This window comes from Physcomitrium patens, chromosome 14 (genome assembly GCF_059467195.1).
Source record: "Physcomitrium patens ecotype Gransden chromosome 14, ASM5946719v1, whole genome shotgun sequence".
NCBI lineage: Eukaryota > Viridiplantae > Streptophyta > Bryopsida > Funariales > Funariaceae > Physcomitrium > Physcomitrium patens.
The window spans coordinates 9,278,615-9,297,365 of NC_143423.1; positions in this window are offsets into that span (position 1 = coordinate 9,278,615).

Sequence of the window (18,751 nt, forward strand, 5' to 3'; positions counted from 1 at the left end):
ACTCTTGTCAACTCCTTTCTTGCTTCCAGTCTAGTTTCAAGGGTCTTTAGTTTTCTTGTCTTTTGGCAATAGCCATTCCAGTTTCTCTTTCAATATACATACTTGTTTATTTATATTTTGTTACCTTTCTTTGAGTGAAGGCTCACTTATCTGAATTATTATTTCATCGAATTCTTGTCCTTGACACAAGGTTGTATACATGAGATTGTTTTATAGAATCTCTATATCAATCATTTGATATTGGTGGATAGATAGCCACATCATTTCTAACCATAAGACCACAAAAAGTTTGTTTAAATTGTAGAGAGGCATTAAGGTTAAATTCTTAAATTATGTCTTTTAATTTTTGGCCTTCAGTATCATCAAAGTTCACCTCAAAGATGTCTTCAATTTTTATGTCATCCACTAAGGTTGCTAAATTGATTTCTATTTCATTTTTTTGCCAAGTAGCAAAACCATCTATAAAGTTGACATTCATTATTTCATCTGTGTTAGATGTACAATGACTTGCCAACTATTTGATGAATTCTCCATCGTCTTCTCAATCATATACTACTTCATCCATGCAACTTAATAGAGTAGTTTGGATTATACTAAAGTAAACCAATTCCTTTCTTTCTAAATTTACAAACCTTCCTTTTTTTTTAAACTTCTTCTTAGGTTGTAGAGTTTGATCTTTTTCTTTTGAAGAATTATATGAGGTTTTTTCTAACAATAATCTTTGAAATTGAATGAAGATTTTTGTAAGGTTTTTTAGTGAACTATAAATGATATGGGGATTTTTACCACCCCAATTAATTTTGGCACTTATTTCCCTTAATCATGGTCTACCTAGAAGTAATAGATATAAATTTTTGCTAGGATATATGTGAATCACATGAAAAATGAGAGAATACTCCTCACTACCTGTTATCATCCTACAACCATTAGTTTGGCTTAGAGAGGTGTCTTAGCTTTGATTAGCAATGTTAATTATATAAGAAGAAAGATCAGTTATACTAAGGTCCAACTTTTCCATTATTTATATGGGCATTATATTTAACCCACACCTCCGCCTACGATTTGTGAAAAATGATCTTGTCAATTATTGAGACCTCTAGTTCAATTGCCTTGATTTTTTATGCTCCTTGAATTATTTTTAAATAGACTTGGATTTTTTTAGATCTTTGACATTACATCTTTTAATAGGTATGTTTATTTTAAAAACCCTTATCATTTTTGGAAATACTTCTAATAATTGAGCAATGGTTATATTTTCTTTGATTTTTTTTAAGTCTTTCCACAAATTATAAGACATATTTTGATCATCTTTTTTTAAAGACATTAAAATATCATATTCTAAATTTGAAACCTTAGCATCTTTTTACTCTTCTATAGAAAGAAATTCTTCTACAAGGATTTTTTTATCTTAATTTTTTGAGTGGTGGTGGATTCTAAATTATGGAGCATTTTTTCTAATTTCTTTATGTTATCTATTGCCTCTCTTGTTGCTTCATTTAAATCACAAAAGTAAAGAGAGTCCTCTAAACTATTCTTACTATGTATTGAGGTAGGAGGAGGAAGACTAGTATATCTAGACCTAATCATAACTGCCAATGTTGGCATATTAAAAAGTGCTTTAACCTTATTAAGAACTTCCTCATTAAAGATGTAATGTGTCTATGAAGAAGAAGGTTGATCTTTAATGAGTTGAATACCTTGTTTTTGATTGATATTTCTAAATACCTTATATCTTCAAAATTTCTTCCTTCATTTTGTTGGCCATATTGAGGTTGGCCATCATTTAATGGAATAAATCCTCTTTGTGTATTTAAACCTAAGTGAAGCTATTGGATTTGAAAATTATTATTATAATCATAAAACAAATTAAGAAGTCTTAGACTATTATTCAAGTTTGGAGTTTTTGTTTCTTTCAAATAGTATTGGGCTTGTTGTGAGTAATTTCCTTGTAAAATTTTTAAGAAAGTTATCTTGTCAGATTGCTTACACACATTTGTAGGATGATTTCTCCTATAGTTTCGACATAATATTTTATTTTCTATCCAACAACTACCTAATGCATGTTTTTTTTTTTTTTTGCAAAGGTGGTACACATCATATTCTTGTCTTGTAGGGTCTTAAAGCCTTGGGTAGAATTTTTTTCAAAGTTGGAATTGAGAATTAGAATCTTCTATACCTTAGTTCCTATGAAGTAGAATATATGATTGTTATCTACCTTGGTTTTGTTGGTAATTTTGCTAGTTTAAGCAAACTGACTTATACATATGGATTGGCCACATTTAGTGCACCAAAGCCTTAAAGAGTGCCTACCAGATTCTGTAGGAGGTGGAGCTTGATTTAGATTATGTCTCTTAATTAAAAGAGTTGTGTGCTCTTGCATAGCCTTTATATGTTGAGCAAGTTCATTTTAAAATCTTCATTGGCTTTGAAGGACTTAATTCTTAAAGTCATCTTTCTATTTATTTTTGTCTTATGAATATGTCAATTCATGGAGATTGGACGAGAGTCTAACCTCTAAAAGTACAAGATAGTGATTTATAGGTTAAATTTGATTTTCCACAAGTCCATACAAATATCCCTCAGAGTTTCCTATATTTTGGGCATAGTGTCACAAATATAATCATGTAAGCTAGTAATTACATATACAAATAGATAGAAGTAGATAAAAGTAAGTTAATTCTATAGTATTTAATAAAGAAGCTTCCTAGAAGCTTCATAGACTCTGCTTTGACTTCATAGGTGTCTTTAATTGACTTTTTGGATTAGAAACATGGTCAACAAGTTGGCCATGTGCCACACATGTTGTTAGCTTGAAGATCAAGCTAACTATGTGGCCCACATGTAAAAAAACTTGCCTTGTAAGTCAAGGCATGTGTTCTACAAAGTCAACACATATTGGAGGTCCTATAGAACATCGCCACGTAGCCCTTAGTTAGATAGTATATATAGAGACAAGAGTGAAGGCTTCTTCACTCTTGTCAACTCTTTTCTTGCTTCCAATCTAGTTTCAAGGGTCTCTAGTTTTCTTGTCTTCTGGCAATAGCCATTCCAATTTCTCTTTCAATATACATACTTGTTTATTTATATTTTGTTACCTTTCTTTGAGTGAAGGCTCACTTGTCTGAATTATTTTTTCATCGAGTTCTTGTCCTTGACAGATTGACAAGAGTACACCTATAATATCAGAGCTTTGTCTAATCTTGATTAAGAATGGATTACCCCTTTTTCTTGATAAGATATAAGCATATTAGAAGTTGCGGATTACCCTCTTCTAAACTGATATTGTCCTTAGTATTTTCTTTGTTCTCAAGTCCTCTCTTCTATTTGTCTTGAGCGATATTAGACATCTTCTCTCTTCTAAGTGTTATCATGGCAGAACTTGTTGAAATGAAGAGTGCAATGGAACAAATGCAAGAGCAATTGAGGGAGTTAGTGCTTGCAATGCATCAACTCAATTTACCACCACAAGGAGCAACAAGATTGGCAGGAAGTGAAGATATAGAAATGGTTGGAGTTGCTTCAACATCTATACTAAACCATGTCCTTTCTCCTATGGTGGAACGCCCTTCAAATATTAGAGAACCAAGAATTGTCCTACCCAGGAGTTTGATGGCACCAGATCCAAGTTTCGAGGATTTATCAATCAAGTGTAACTTATGATTGAACTTCAACCCCAAAGCTATCCAACTCCAAGATCACAAGTTAGATTCATTGGTACGCTTCTTTCAGGTTCAGCACTATCGTGGTTTTCATCTTTTCTTAAACAACGAGATTCAATATTGGATAATCTAAAGCCTTTTTTGGTGGAGTTTTGATCCATGTATGGAGAACATGATGCAATTCATGTTGCAACCAATAAGATCCATATTTTACGACAAGACAATCGATCAGTAACATTATACACTTCACAATTTCAACAACTTGCAACTGATATCAAGTGAGATGATGCTGCACTTATTAGTCAATTTCTCTATGGATTGCAATATGAAGTAAAAAAATTAATGCTCAACTTACTTGATCTTTAAACATTGAGTCAAGAAATTGACTTTACTGTGAAGTGCGATAATCGCCTTTTTGAATTCCGATCTGAGAACCGTACAAGTGCACCTCAACATTACTATAATTCAATGGCAACACCAACACCTCTTCAATACATACATTCGGAAGTAGAGGATATGCAAATTGATGCACTACGTTTCAAACTTCTTATTGAGCAAGAAAAGACTCGTCGTCGTCAAGAAGGATTATATTTATATTGTAGAAAACCTAAGCACACTCCTCAACATTGTCCAAAGAAATGACGCAATCACAAAATGAGGAGTATGGCTGTGAAAGAAGACAATATGTCGGAAAACGAGTTTGTCCAGCTACAATAGGGACCGTGCGGCTGGAACCTTACACAACATCTAATAAAGGTCCTATTCTCTCCTCACAGCCCTCTCCTTGTTTTACATTAAATGTTATTTTAGGACCTAAACATTACAAAGTCTCTACCTTGTTAGATTCAGGAACCTCAGTGTGTTTTTTAGATGAAGAATTTACTAAAAGACATAGCATATCTTTAGTAAAGAAAACTAAACCTGTTCATGTAGAAGTCATAGATGGTCGTCCATTGTCTTCTGGAGATATTACTCACGAAACCCTTCCTATAGAAGTAATAATCAATGGTCATAATAGTTTTGTAGTATTTAATATCATTAGATCTTCCTCTAATCCAATCATTTTAGGTTTATCGTGGTTAGAAAAATACAACCCTCAAATAGATTGGATTTCCCGAACTCTTACTTTCTCTAAAAGTATAACTAACAGTGTAGTTAATCAAGTAGAGAGTAATAAGTCTAGTTCAATTAAACCCGTATTTATAGGTACAAAAGCTTTCTTGCATGCTGCTATGAAAGAATCACCATATATTATTTATGCCACACCCGTTTCTACTGGTGAAAAGACTTCAAGTGGCATTCCAAGCCAATATCAAGAATTTCAAGATGTATTTGAAAAAAAAAATGCGGATACACTCCCGAAACATTGTCCCTATGATTGCTCAATTGACCTTCAAGAAGGAACACAACCACCATTCGGACCAATCTACAGTTTATCAAAAAATGAGTTGGCTGAACTCAAGGAGTATATTGAAGAAAATCTAGCCAAGAATTTCATACGCCATTCTAAATCTCCGGCAGGAGCTCCAATTCTATTTGTGAAGAAAAAAGATGGATCATTGCGGATGTGTGTTGATTATCGAGGACTCAACAAGATTACTATCAAGAACAGGTATCTACTATCTTTAATATTTGGACTTCTTGATCAGCTGAATCAAGCTAAGATCTATACAAAAATAGATCTTCGAGGAGCATACAATCTAGTATGCATCAAAGAAGGAGACGAATGGAAGACTGTGTTACGAACTAGGAATGGACATTTTGAATACAACGTCATGCCTTTTGGACTTACAAATGCACTAGCAGCTTTTCAACATCTATTGAATGATGTTTTTGGAGAGTTTTTGGACGATTTTGTGGTCTGTTATCTAGACGACATCTTGATCTATTCTAAGAATCCAGAAGAACATGAACTTCATGTTCGTCATGTGCTACAAAAATTAAGAGATACAGGACTCTATGCCAAGATAGAAAAGTGTGTATTCCATACTACTCAAGTCGATTTCTTAGGTTACATCATTTCAAATGATGGACTTATGATGGATCCTAAGAAAGTTCAAACTATTATAGACTGGAAGATCCCAAAAACGGTAAGAGATGTCCAATGTTTTTTGGGATTTGCCAACTACTATCGGATCTTCATCAAGGACTTCTCTCGAGTTGCAGCTCCACTTACACGTTTGACTTGTAAAGACAAATTCTAATGGAATCAAGAAGCAGAAGTTGCTTTTGAATCTTTGAAGAAAGCGTTTGTTTCTGCACCAATCTTGTATCGTGTTGATTTTTTCAAAGCATTCTTTATGGAAATAGATGCATCGGACTTTGCTCTGGGTGTGATTCTATCACAAATGGGAACAGATGACAAACTTCATCCAGTAGCCTTTCATTCAAGAAAATTCTCAGCAGCAGAAATCAATTATGAAATCCATGATAAAGAACTTCTTACAATTGTGGATTCTTTTCAAGAATGGCATCATTATCTAGAAGGCGCTTCCAGTCCAGTCACCGTGTATACGGATCACAAGAACCTCGAATATTTTATGTCAGCATGTGTATTAAATCATCGCCAAGCTCGTTGGAGCATGTCTTTATCAAGATTTGAGTTCATCATCTCTTATTGGCTAGGAAAACAACAAGATTTGTCTGATGCCTTATCTAGACGTTCTTATCTTGCACCAAAAGAAGGAGATGCAACTTTTGAGCAACAAAGAATGGTTCTCTTGAAGCCGGAGCAATTTCATCTTCGAGCAATAAAATCAACATTGACTGTTGATTTAACTTTTCTTAACCAAGTCCAGTTAAGTATGTCTTTAGACCCTCTTGTTCATGATATCAAGAATAATTCTTCTAAATCTCATGATTCCTCTAAATTTGAATTTCAGAACAACCTACTCTAATTCAAAGGATGCTTATATGTTCCAGAAGGAGAAGTATGTTTACGTGTTCTTCAAGCTCGTCACGACTTTCCAACAGCATGACATTTTGGATATAATAAGATTTTGGAACTAATATCTAGGAATTTTTAGTGGCCTCAAATATGGAAGGCAGTTAAAGACTTTGTACAATCATGTGATGTTTGCTCAAGATCAAAAACTCCTTATCATCGACCTTTTGGACTTCTTCAGCCATTACCCATTCCAGAACAACCATGGTCTTCTGTTTCTATGGATTTCATCATGGATCTTCCAATCTCAGGTTCTTATGACTCTATATTCGTGATAGTAGATCGTTTTACCAAGATGGCATATTTTGTACTATGTACAAAACCTATCACAGGTGAAGAAATAGCTAAACTCTTTCTTAACAATATCTATCGCTATCATAGATTACCCAAGGATATTATATCAGATAGGGGAAGTCAATTTGTATCAAGATTTTAGCGGATTCTTTTCAAGATTCTTAAAGTGGATATAAAACTATCTTCGACATACCATCCTCAAACTGATGGACAAACGCAGTGTGTTAATCAAGTTTTGGAGCAATATTTAAGATGTACCATTAATTACCAACAAGATGATTGAACAATTCTTTTGCCATTGGTAGAGTTTGCTTACAATAACACAGTACATTCTTCTACAAAACAAACACCTTTCTTTGCTAATTATGGTTATCATCCACGACTTGATATTTTTGACTTTTCAAAAGTTAATAATCCTGTTGCTAAAGATTTAGCAATTCATTTATCAGAGCTATATGCAACAATGAAGGCGCAGTTAAAAAAGGCTCAAGAACAACAAAAGGTCAATGCGGATGTCTATCGAAAGGAACAACTATCATTGATCTTGGGTGATAAGATATGGCTACTTCGTCGCAATATCAAGACCACTCGTCCTTATGACAAGTTGGACTTTCGAAGGCTAAGACCATTTTCTATTTCTGCACAAATCAATCCAGTTGCATATTGTTTACATCTACCAGAGTCAATAAAAATCCATCTTGTATTCCACGTGTCTCTTCTTGAACCATACAAGACAGTGGACATACCAAGAATATGACTAGCTCCACCTCCTCCTATAGAAATGGACAATAATGAAGAGTTTGAAGTAGAAGAAGTCTTAGATTCAAGGCGGCGCCGAAATAAATTAGAATATCTTGTCCATTGGCACGGATATGATATTAGTGAACGCACATAGGAGCTAATAAAGAATCTTGTAAATACAGTAAAGGCGGTGGAGGCTTTTCATCGACGACATCTATCAAAATCAAGATGAAAACCTTCTTTATGAAAGAAACAACATCTAGGCAAGATAACATTCTACTTTCAATTCTTGTTCGTAGCTTCTTTGTAGTAGTGACGCTCATGAGATGGAGAACCAACAAGCAGCGGATTCGACTCAAGAGCCTTTATTTGTTGACCTGCCGGATGGGACATTACGATTGTCACAACATTCAAGACGACCCAATCGAGATGAAGACCTTCAAGAACGACATGTTCTTCCTCGAATAGATGGCGAGATACAACGCGTTTGGTATCAAGATTTGGAAAAGGACTCCCGATGTTTGATGATTGTGCTAGAGATAGGAACAACACTTGATTGTGTTCCAAATTTTTTATTCGAAAGAAGTTACGAAGGCCTCAACAATGATCAAATAACTGGGTGGTCTTCACTCCTTGGTACGGGACACTACCGATAGTTGAGAGGCCCTATCAATCATCTTCGAAGAGAACAAAGATCAGAGTATGTGGTGAATATAATTTGTCGCATCATAGATTTCCTCAACATATGATGACCACTCCTCGTAGAACTCGTCCCTAGAAGGGAGGGTAATGTCACGGACATAATCATGTAAGCTAGTAATTACATATACAAATAAGTAGAAGTAAGTAAAAATAGATAAAAATAAGTTAATTCTATAGTATTTAATATGGAAGCTTCCTAGAAGCTTCATAGACTCTGCTTTGACTTCATAGGTGTCTTTAATTGACTTTTTGGATTAAAAACGTGGTCAACAAGTTGGCCATGTACCACACATGTTGTTAGCTTGAAGATCAAGCTAACTATGTGGCCCACACGTAGAAAAACTTGTCTTGTAAGTCAAGGCATGTGTTCTACAAAGTCAACATATATTGGAGGTCCTATAGAACATCGCCACGTAGCCCCTAGTTAGATAGTATATATATAGACAAGAGTGAAGGCTTCTTCACTCTTGTCAACTCCTTTCTTGCTTCCAGTCTAGTTTCAAGGGTCTCTAGTTTTCTTGTCTTTTGGCAATAGCCATTCCAATTTCTCTTTCAATATACATACTTATTTATTTATATTTTTTTACCTTTCTTTGAGTGAAGGCTCACTTGTTTGAATTATTTTTTCATCGAGTTCTTGTCCTTGATACATAGATAGAAATAAAACTAAGAATTCTATAGTCCTTTTTTTTTCACATCCGTTCTTCTTGCTTTTTAATGTCTTTAATAAAATGAGCCATCTTTTTGGCCACTTCTAAATTATTTAGCCTTATTTTTAAAGATTTTTTAAATTTTCTCTTTACTATTAAATCCTTGAATAAAAAAGTAAATGAAGATGTTATCTATAAAAAAAGTTCTCACAAATGGGATGATTACAAGCTCGAATTTTCAAATATGTTTAGTGATTTCTTCCCCTTTTCCTTGTCTCAAAGAAGAAAGAGCCATGAGGGTATTACTTTGCTCCGCTTCTAATCTAAATTTTTCTAAGAACACCCTCATGATCATATTTTAATTCTTAAAGATTTGGGAGGGAGAAGGAGGAGGTTTCTATACCATTCATAAGCTCCATCTTTTAGGATGCTTGAAAATCATACAAGATAATAACCCAGATTGGTTATTAAACATATCGTGAGAAGTTTCATAAACCTCTCTACATGTATCGATAGATCATCACCTCTAGTTTCTTTTCATATATGGAGATTTTGGAGCATAGGAACTACTTGTAAATCCTTTGGAATTATAATTGGAAAATCTCTTAGTTGAACCTAAGATTAATGGATATAAGAGTGGGTATAGATTTTTTGTCATATTCTATTAGAAGAGAAGGAGGTATTGATCCTACTCTCTTGATTTATATTTAGAATTGAGTTAAGAGAGTTAAGATTTAATTATTTTTTTCCTACTCTCTAGTCTAAATTTAATCCAAATGGATTTAGAACAAAAATATCTTTTAATATTGGAGGAAAAGATTCTTTGTCCAATCCTTCAATCGCTACTTATTTGAGCTTTGGTTTGTTTTTCTTACCAACAAGTTCTAGATTTTCTATAGATAAAGATAGATTGGAATGCTTAGATCTAGTAGAACAATGCATCTGCATGACTATAGACATACCATTCAACTTAACATACTTTTTAATCTACCAAATTTTCCAACAATTTAAATGTTTGCCTCTACCTACAACCTACTTAAGTACCTTCTAATAAAGAAAAGAAAAAAAATAGGAACAACTAAAGTAGAAATGCTTCCTTGAATATTACTCCAAGTAAGACCATTCTTAACTTTAATTGTTATATAGAACTACTGTGTGTAGGAGAAATCCTAAGCAATCTTAATTGTGAAAAAGAATTCTATACCAAGACGGCAGAAAGCCCAAGCTCTCTTTTTTTTTTACCTTTTCATAAAAAGATAATTAATGAATTACCTACTACAATAATTAATTACACTTATTTAATAGATAAAAATCATTCTTTACAAGATAATCTTATTACATTGAAGAAAGACTCACTTACTTGTATTTTTAGCCAATTTGGTACATATTAAAGAATTTAAACATGGACTTCTTCATATCCAATTTAAACTCATAGGTTTCTTAAAAACTATTTTTGAATTAGAATAAGAAAAGATTTTAAGGCTCTATTAATCCTAAAAAAAAATAAAATCTATAAGGAGGTTTAGAAGGTTATCCCTTCTCGCATCTTCCTTTTAGATTCTACCCTCCAACTCCTAGCTCCTGTTTCTTGTATTTAAGCAATTTTCTAAAATTTCAAAAAAAGAAATAATTGACAAGATTTCAGGACTTATTTGTTTGCAAGGTATTGATGCTTTTCTTCTTTCTTCTCATGTTCTTTCTCTTCAAATCACAATCTATATTAGCAAAATAAATTTAAAATTAAAGAAATTTTGTTGAAAAGATATTCACCTTGAATTATGACTTCAATTGTAGATCTATCCATTTCTCCTTTCCTATATTTTATGTTCTTTTTTTTTCTAATATTCTTCTATCTATCTTTCCTATCTAATTCTTTTTTCTTAAATTTTTTTTTCTTTTGCTAATAAAAATTTCTTTTAAATCCTTCTTAAGCTCCTTCTACACTACTTTTATAAATAGAAGGGATACAAGGAGTAGAAGGAGTGATTAAAAATCCCTACTATTAGAAAAAAGTCCTCAACTCGAAATTTACAAAGATAAAAAGCAATGGTATGAGAGATGGAGGAAGTGATTAAATCCTCCTACCACCTGAGTAATACCTTCAATAGGAAAAATCACAAGGGAGGAAGTAATGAAACCTTAAAGATGAATTTCACCTCTTATGCTTTTGGAATTGACAATCAACTTAAGAAAACCACCAAGTAATGCTAACACTAACAAAAAAACTAATCATATATTATTTATAATTAGAAATAATAATAATGCATAATAAATTAATTAGTGAGAAAATAAAGAAATATATTGAATTTATCTCAGTATATAAAACTTATCATGCATATAAAATAAAAAATAAAATTAATAAATAAAAATAAGAAAAAAAAATTAAAATAAGCAAAGATAAAAAAAAATAAGAAAATAAGAAAATAAAAGTAAAAATAAAAGTAAAAGTAAATTAAAACTATTAATTAGGTTTATTTTTTTAATCAATTAAATATTTTCTATTTTTTTCTATTTTACTTTTAATTTATTATTATTATTAAATTAATATTTATTTTTTATTTATTTTTATTTCTTTCTTGATATATATATATATATATATAAATATATAATCATTTTATCTTATTATAATATCAAATTATAATATCTTATTATAATATCAAATTATAATATCTTATTATAATATCAAATTATAATATCTCATTATAATATCAAATTATAATATCTTATTATAATTTGATATAGTTAAGAAGATGATTTTTCACATAAATTTTTAAAATATAACATAAAATCCAAAATTTAAATGATAAAAGAAATAGAAATCACTAACCTCAATCATGTTCTGATTATGGCAGCAACCTCTCTCCACTCCAAAAATCTCCACAAATTCGATTTTGATTCATTACATTGAATTTTTTGCCACTACAAACTTAACTTCAAGATGCTTGTGTTTAAAAGTTTCCACAGTAAAATAGTCACCAAGCACTAAGAAATGTCTTTCCAAACAAGGCATATATGAAACTGCCTAGGCAGTGAATCTCTTCCTAATCTGAAATTCACTACAAATTCAATTCAACTCCAATTTGAATGTGTGATAGCTTTTTGGAAATTTAACATCAAGATACACACTTCAAGAAGTTTGAAATCAAAAGATACAACTCATAAAAGCTGATTGATAAAAATCCCAGAGCAATCCATATTCAATTCAACATTGAAATCCTTTACTATCTTATAAAGTGAATAATTGAAATACTTTGTTTTGACACATAAAGGAGAGATGTAGAATACTTATCAATGATGTAAACCTATTTGAATTACTTACTTGATAAAATCAAGTAAGATCAATTACAACAAGCAACTTCACATTCACACACACCATTAGAAGCATCATCTCTTAGAAATGCACCAAAATGTGAGTGTAAAATTTGCTCTTTAACTCAATTACAAGATGGCCTCAATTAAGAGTTGCTTGTAATGGGTGGTATGAAGTGAAAGTAGCAAGAACAAGAACAAAAGAATCAAAACACAAAACAAGTGGAACAAATGCAATCAAGCAATTGTACACTACAAAACTAATTATAGACTATTCACTAAATTTTTATCTAATAAAAAGTAAAAAATAAAAAATAAAAAATATTTTTAGAAATTTAATTTTTTTAGCTTTCCAATGGTATAAAAAAAATATAAATCTGAATTACTATGAATAAGTTATGAAGGTTTGAAAAATAACAAATAAATGAATGAAAAATTAAGTAATTAATTTTACCTCAAGGGTAACTTGCTTAAGAGATCAGGAATTCGAGCCTCACCAAGGCTCACAAGTAGTTTATATTGGTTGTTTAAAGAGGCCTTGAGGCCTTAGTTTTATCTTCCTACCTATATCCAAGGTGCTACAATCCATATGGGATTTGTACACCTCCCTTCTTATAAGGACTAGACTAGCTGCTGGTCCTCCTATTTTCTACTAGTAAAATTTATTTTTTTGCATTTTTGACTTCACCATAGTGTGTAAAAACAACCTATTAGCCTAAAAATCTTATATGGCCTTCAAATATTGCTTCACTTTTTCATAATGGATCCCGAAGTGATAAAACTCATTTTTACCAAGGTCTTAGAAATTGCTCTAAATTTTTTTAAAAAAAATTTAAATTTTTTTTAAATAAATTATAAAAATTCCTATAATGGTTCTATAATACTTATATAAGTTGAAAGCTATAATTTTCTATCTTGATTATTTTTATAGTAATAAAATCAATTTAAATCTACTATAAATCATACTTTCTATATAACTAACTAAAAAGATATGAGGTTTTTTCTCATGCTTCTTCTAACCACTAACTAACATTTATAGATTTTTCTTATAAGTAATATGTATAGATAGAAGGCCAATAAAAATATTGACCTTAGTAACTAATCATCACTACTCAATAATAAGTAAAAATCCTAAACCAACTAAAATAATTGCCTCCAAGACTTATTACAATTCCATTTTTTCTCCACTAATACTATTCTCCTTCATTTAACATCCTCTAAGCACATCTTTACCTAAAAATTTTAATTTTGGCACTCTTCATGCATTCTTTTGTTCTAAAATAATTAGTGAATAAATTTGATGACTCACACCATCAATAAGATTAGCAAGATGCTTTGCACATCTTAGACAAGACTTTTTTAGTGAATTTTTTAGATTATTTTGCTTATTTTTCTTATTGATAGAATAATTTGAAGGTTAGGATATTAATCAAATTTGAATTTATAACTGTCATTCTACATTGAGAGAAATATATATTGTTTTGAATTAAATTATATAATATTAGGTGACATGTACTCAATTTTGGTATATTGACATATATTGTACTTGTACAAGAGACCATAAGATTAAGATTATTTTTCAATTGCATATCAAATAATATTATCTCTTTAAATTCCTCTCAATCAAATTGTCTTTGTTTTGATGACAAACATTCAAGATTAACTTTATTAATTTATCGCATCATTATGGCATTAAATTACTAGTACTTAGCTTCATCAATTTTAAAAGATAGGACAATAGTAGCATAGTTTTAGCCCTAGCCTATTGCTTTTGAAAAAAATGTCTATACATTATTTGAAATTCTGTATCCAAATTAGAATTTAGTATGATTTTAATTACATCCAAATCTTAAATATAATAAATTATGCTATAAAATCTATTATTCTTATGCAATATAAAATTAATAAGTCAATCTAGTGATATTTGGTCATAAATAAAATTTTAAATTTTGTTTGGATAATGCACATTATTTTTGGATTCTTTAAAATCATAACTAATGCATTGTTTCTTCATCCTTTAATACTTCTAATCTTTGATTTGCTTTTATATTGTAATTTGATTTTTTTTTAGTCATCTTAATTTTTTTTTATCTTTTACTATCATAATGCGATGTAATTTTAACTACAAAGCTAGTAGTTTAATTCAAATGATATGATAAGAATATACCTAATTGATTAAAGAATAAACTAATTGATTGTTATACTACAATGGATTTAAATGGTCAAGTTTAAATACTCATGGTTAATAGTACAATAATACTTTTAAGAGATTTTATTACAACTTGCCTCATAAGATTGAATATATTACCTTTTAAAATAAAATTATTGCCAAATTTGATATAATAGAATAGTTTTTTGTTTTGATATGGGCCTAATTCTTGCATTCTTTGATTTAAAGGTCTATCTTTAAGCAAAATTGGCATCTTATTGGCAATGCTTTATAATCTATAAAAATCAACTTCATTCAATTAGTAATTAGATTTTTAATTTGTAAATCTAGTTTTAATGTAGAATTGGATTTTAGCACCATACAAAGTCTTAGCTTTGTAAATCTTTCATTATTTGGTTTAACACCAAGAACGTAACCTAGTTTGGCTACAATCTTTAACACCACTAAGTAAAATTCTTCTAATAATATTTTTATCATTATTAATATGGAAATTTTGAATGATCCTAAATATTTTTTTTTCAAGGTTTTAAATGAATCTTAGATCAAAATATGAATTATAAGCTTAAAATATATAAAAATTGATTAAAAAATAATTAAAAAATAGAATTAATAATTCTTTTAAATATAGATAACTATAATAAAGATTCTTACCAAGGATTGTAAGGCCTCTAGCAACTTCATTTACATTGTTTTTTAATAAAGCAAGGCCATTGGCTTTAAATTTTTTTCTAATAAAGTACATTATAATAATCATTTGTCATAGATTATTTATTTCACTCTTTACCAAGTCTTTATTAATACTTATCTCTAATAGTTTTACATTGAGAAGTAAGTCAACATAATTTTTAGGAACTTTTATCAAAAGAAACTTACTTGAAATATGCCAAGTTAAATAAGAGTTTCCAACTTAATTGTAAAAGTTATATGAATCAATCATCTACTTTTTCTTGTCAAGGTCTATCAAAAGTTTATTGTAAATATCTTCTACTACTATTCATGGCCATTAGTTGGTGGTTGCTATTTTTTCCTTTTGACAAAGTTTTCATATAAAGCCATGACTTACAAGGCAAATTGGCTAGACTCAACAAAATCTATCACATGAAAGAAAATAAATAAATAAATAAATAAAAATAACATTCCTATTAAGCCAAAATTATGTACATAATTCAAATTTCTTTTTTTATAACTAATACATGGCACAGCTACAATGGATGTATTAAATTATCAACTTTAAAACCTTAGTTGTGCAAAATCTAACAACAAATTGGCACTACTTGCAACCAACTTCTTAATTTCATCTATGAATGATTTCTTTAAAGATTTATTTTGAGGATTTTTTGTTAGTAATTATTTAAAAGTATAATAAATTAAAAAACCATAAAATAAAATAAAATAAAATAAGTAAACTAAAAAAATATGTAAATAATATGAAAAAAAAAAAATCAAAGACAAGAAGACCTTTGTAAACTTAGATGATGCCCACAAGAAAAGTGATTCTGGTGCAAAAATGCATACATCATTTATAAACCAACTTTCATAATGAAAAGGATTCTAACATAAAAGACAACTATGACAATCTTTTTGATGATGATATATTACATCTATGATTTAGTACAAGTACATTTGAAGTTTTTGTTAGCAATGAAGTACATCATTTAATTAAATACAATGACTTCATTAAGGACATATAAATAAACTAACTCAAACTTAAGTTGTATCAACCACTTCTTAAGAAGTTCTTTTGTTAGTCATTATGCTACTATACCATTTTATAAAATAACAAATAATAAAAAATACAACTTTGTCATTGGAGATAATAGAGAATTATAAGATTATTATTATATTTACTATTATTTACTTCTAAATTATTTTATTAGCTTAGGTAGTTGATCAATAGGTTGTTCTAATACATAGCATTGACTTTTTTGTCTTATATTAAGTGATTCAAGAAAAAAAAAATCCGCTAGTAAAAGACATAAATAATGTTTTAAGAAATCAATGAAATTAAGTTTGATAAGTCAAAATAGAAAAAATTAAATTTTATTTATTTTTTTAGTAAAGATTTGTAATTTCTTTTTAAAAAAATATATATTATTTTAAGTGCAATATTCCTTTTAATAAAAAAATTATAAGACTTAAAAAAAATATATCTTATGGATAGCCTATCAAAAAGAACTTGCCATTGGTATGAGATGTAGTAGGCACAATACATCTAATATTGCCTTTTAATAAACAAAGGTGAAAAATAAGAAAAAATTAGAATCTATGCTTTATAAAACAACTTATTTTAGCTAGTATTTATAATAATTGTAATATAGATTCAATTGCTATAACTTCAATCAAAAGTTATGTTGGTCTATGAAATGTTGAATAAATGCATCATCATCTATTGTTTTTAATCAAGTTTGATGAGATTGAATGAAATCTAGAGAATTAATAATTAATGTGTTGACAATGCATATAAATAGATATAATGGGATTGAAGATGCATCTTAAGAATTGCTCTCATGACTAAATAATATCATTAAAATTATATTTAAATTAAAAATATATAAAATTATAATATTATATAAGATAATTATTTTTTCTTCTTTACTAAAAAAAGGTTTCATATTTATTAGTTATTATATTGATATTATATGTGAAGGTAAATTTTATTCTTCAATCCAAATTACAAGATGGCTTCAATTAAGAGTTGGTTGTAATTAGTAATATGAAGTGAAGGAAGAAAATAGGAATAAAAAAAGAAGACCAAATATAAAACAAATGAAATAAACAAAATCAAACAATTATACAATCTAAAAATTGGTCACAATTGTTTTACTAAATTTTCATCTAGTAAAAAATAAAAAGTTAAAATTAAAAATCTATCTTTAAATAGGTAATTTTTTTATCTTTCTAATGGTATAAGAAACATGTAAATCCGAATTATTATGAATAAATTATGAAGATTTTTAAATAACAAGTAAATAAATAAAAAGTCAAATAAAAATACTTTATTTCAAAGATAACTTGCTTATAGATCAAGGGTTCGAGCCTCACCAAGGCTTACATGAAGTGTATATAGATGTCTATGAGAGACCACGAGGCCTTAATCTTATCGTCCTAATTAACTTCAAGGTGCTATAACCCATATGGGATTTGTGCACCTCCTTTCTTACAAGGACTATACTAGCTACTAGGCCTCCTATTTACTACTAATAGATCGAACATTTTTGTATTTTTTATTTCACCATGGTATTCAAAAACATCAAATTAGCCTAGGAATCTTTTGTAGCCTTCAAATCTTGTTCCATTTCTTCATAATGGCTCCCAAAGTAATAAAATTTATTTTTATTAAAGTCTTAAAAATTGTTCTAAAACTTTTAAATAAAATCTAAGTAAATTCTAAATAAATTCTAAAAAATCTTATAATTATTTTATAATTCTAATATTAATTTAAGGCTATAATTTTTTATCTTAATCATTTTTTATAATAATAAAATTAATTTAAATCCACTAGATGTCCCACTTTCTATATAAATAACTAAAAAGACATGAGGTTCTTTTTATACTTCTTTTAACTATTAACTAATATTTATAGTATTTTATAAGTCATACATATGAATAGAAGGCCAATGTAAAAATTGATCTTAATAAATAACCCTTAATACTCAATAATAAGTACAAATACTGAATCAACTAAGATAATTGCCTCTAAGACTTACTAAGACTCTATTTCTATGGTTAACATTCTAATTTCCTATGTATCCAAATATTTTTATACTATTCACCATATATTGGAATTTTAAGCACTCTAAATACATCTTTTTGTCCTAAAAAAATTAGGGAATTGATTTGATGACTCATATCATAATGCATAAAAGATAAACCACTTAAATTGTCAAAGAATTGTTCAAATGAAACAAAGTCCTTTATAATGTATACATCACAAGAGAAAAGGTTCAATTTAAGGTTTTGATCTACATCAATATGAATTTGTAGATTATCCATCAACTTCAAAAAGCCAAATAGCTCTAAATACAAATTTTGACAAGACAAGATACGCTCAAGATCCATTGATCATAATTCTTATTTAATAGCACAATAAAATTCAAAAAACACTTATACAACCATCAGATAGAGTTTTCTAGGATTGCAAATCTTAAAATAAAATAAATGAAATAAAAAAAAAAAAATCCATCAATATAATATTTTTAAAAATTTAAGCAAAAATATCTCAAATTAAAATAAATAAAAATATATATTAAAACGACTTCATAATTAATAATTTTGTATTACT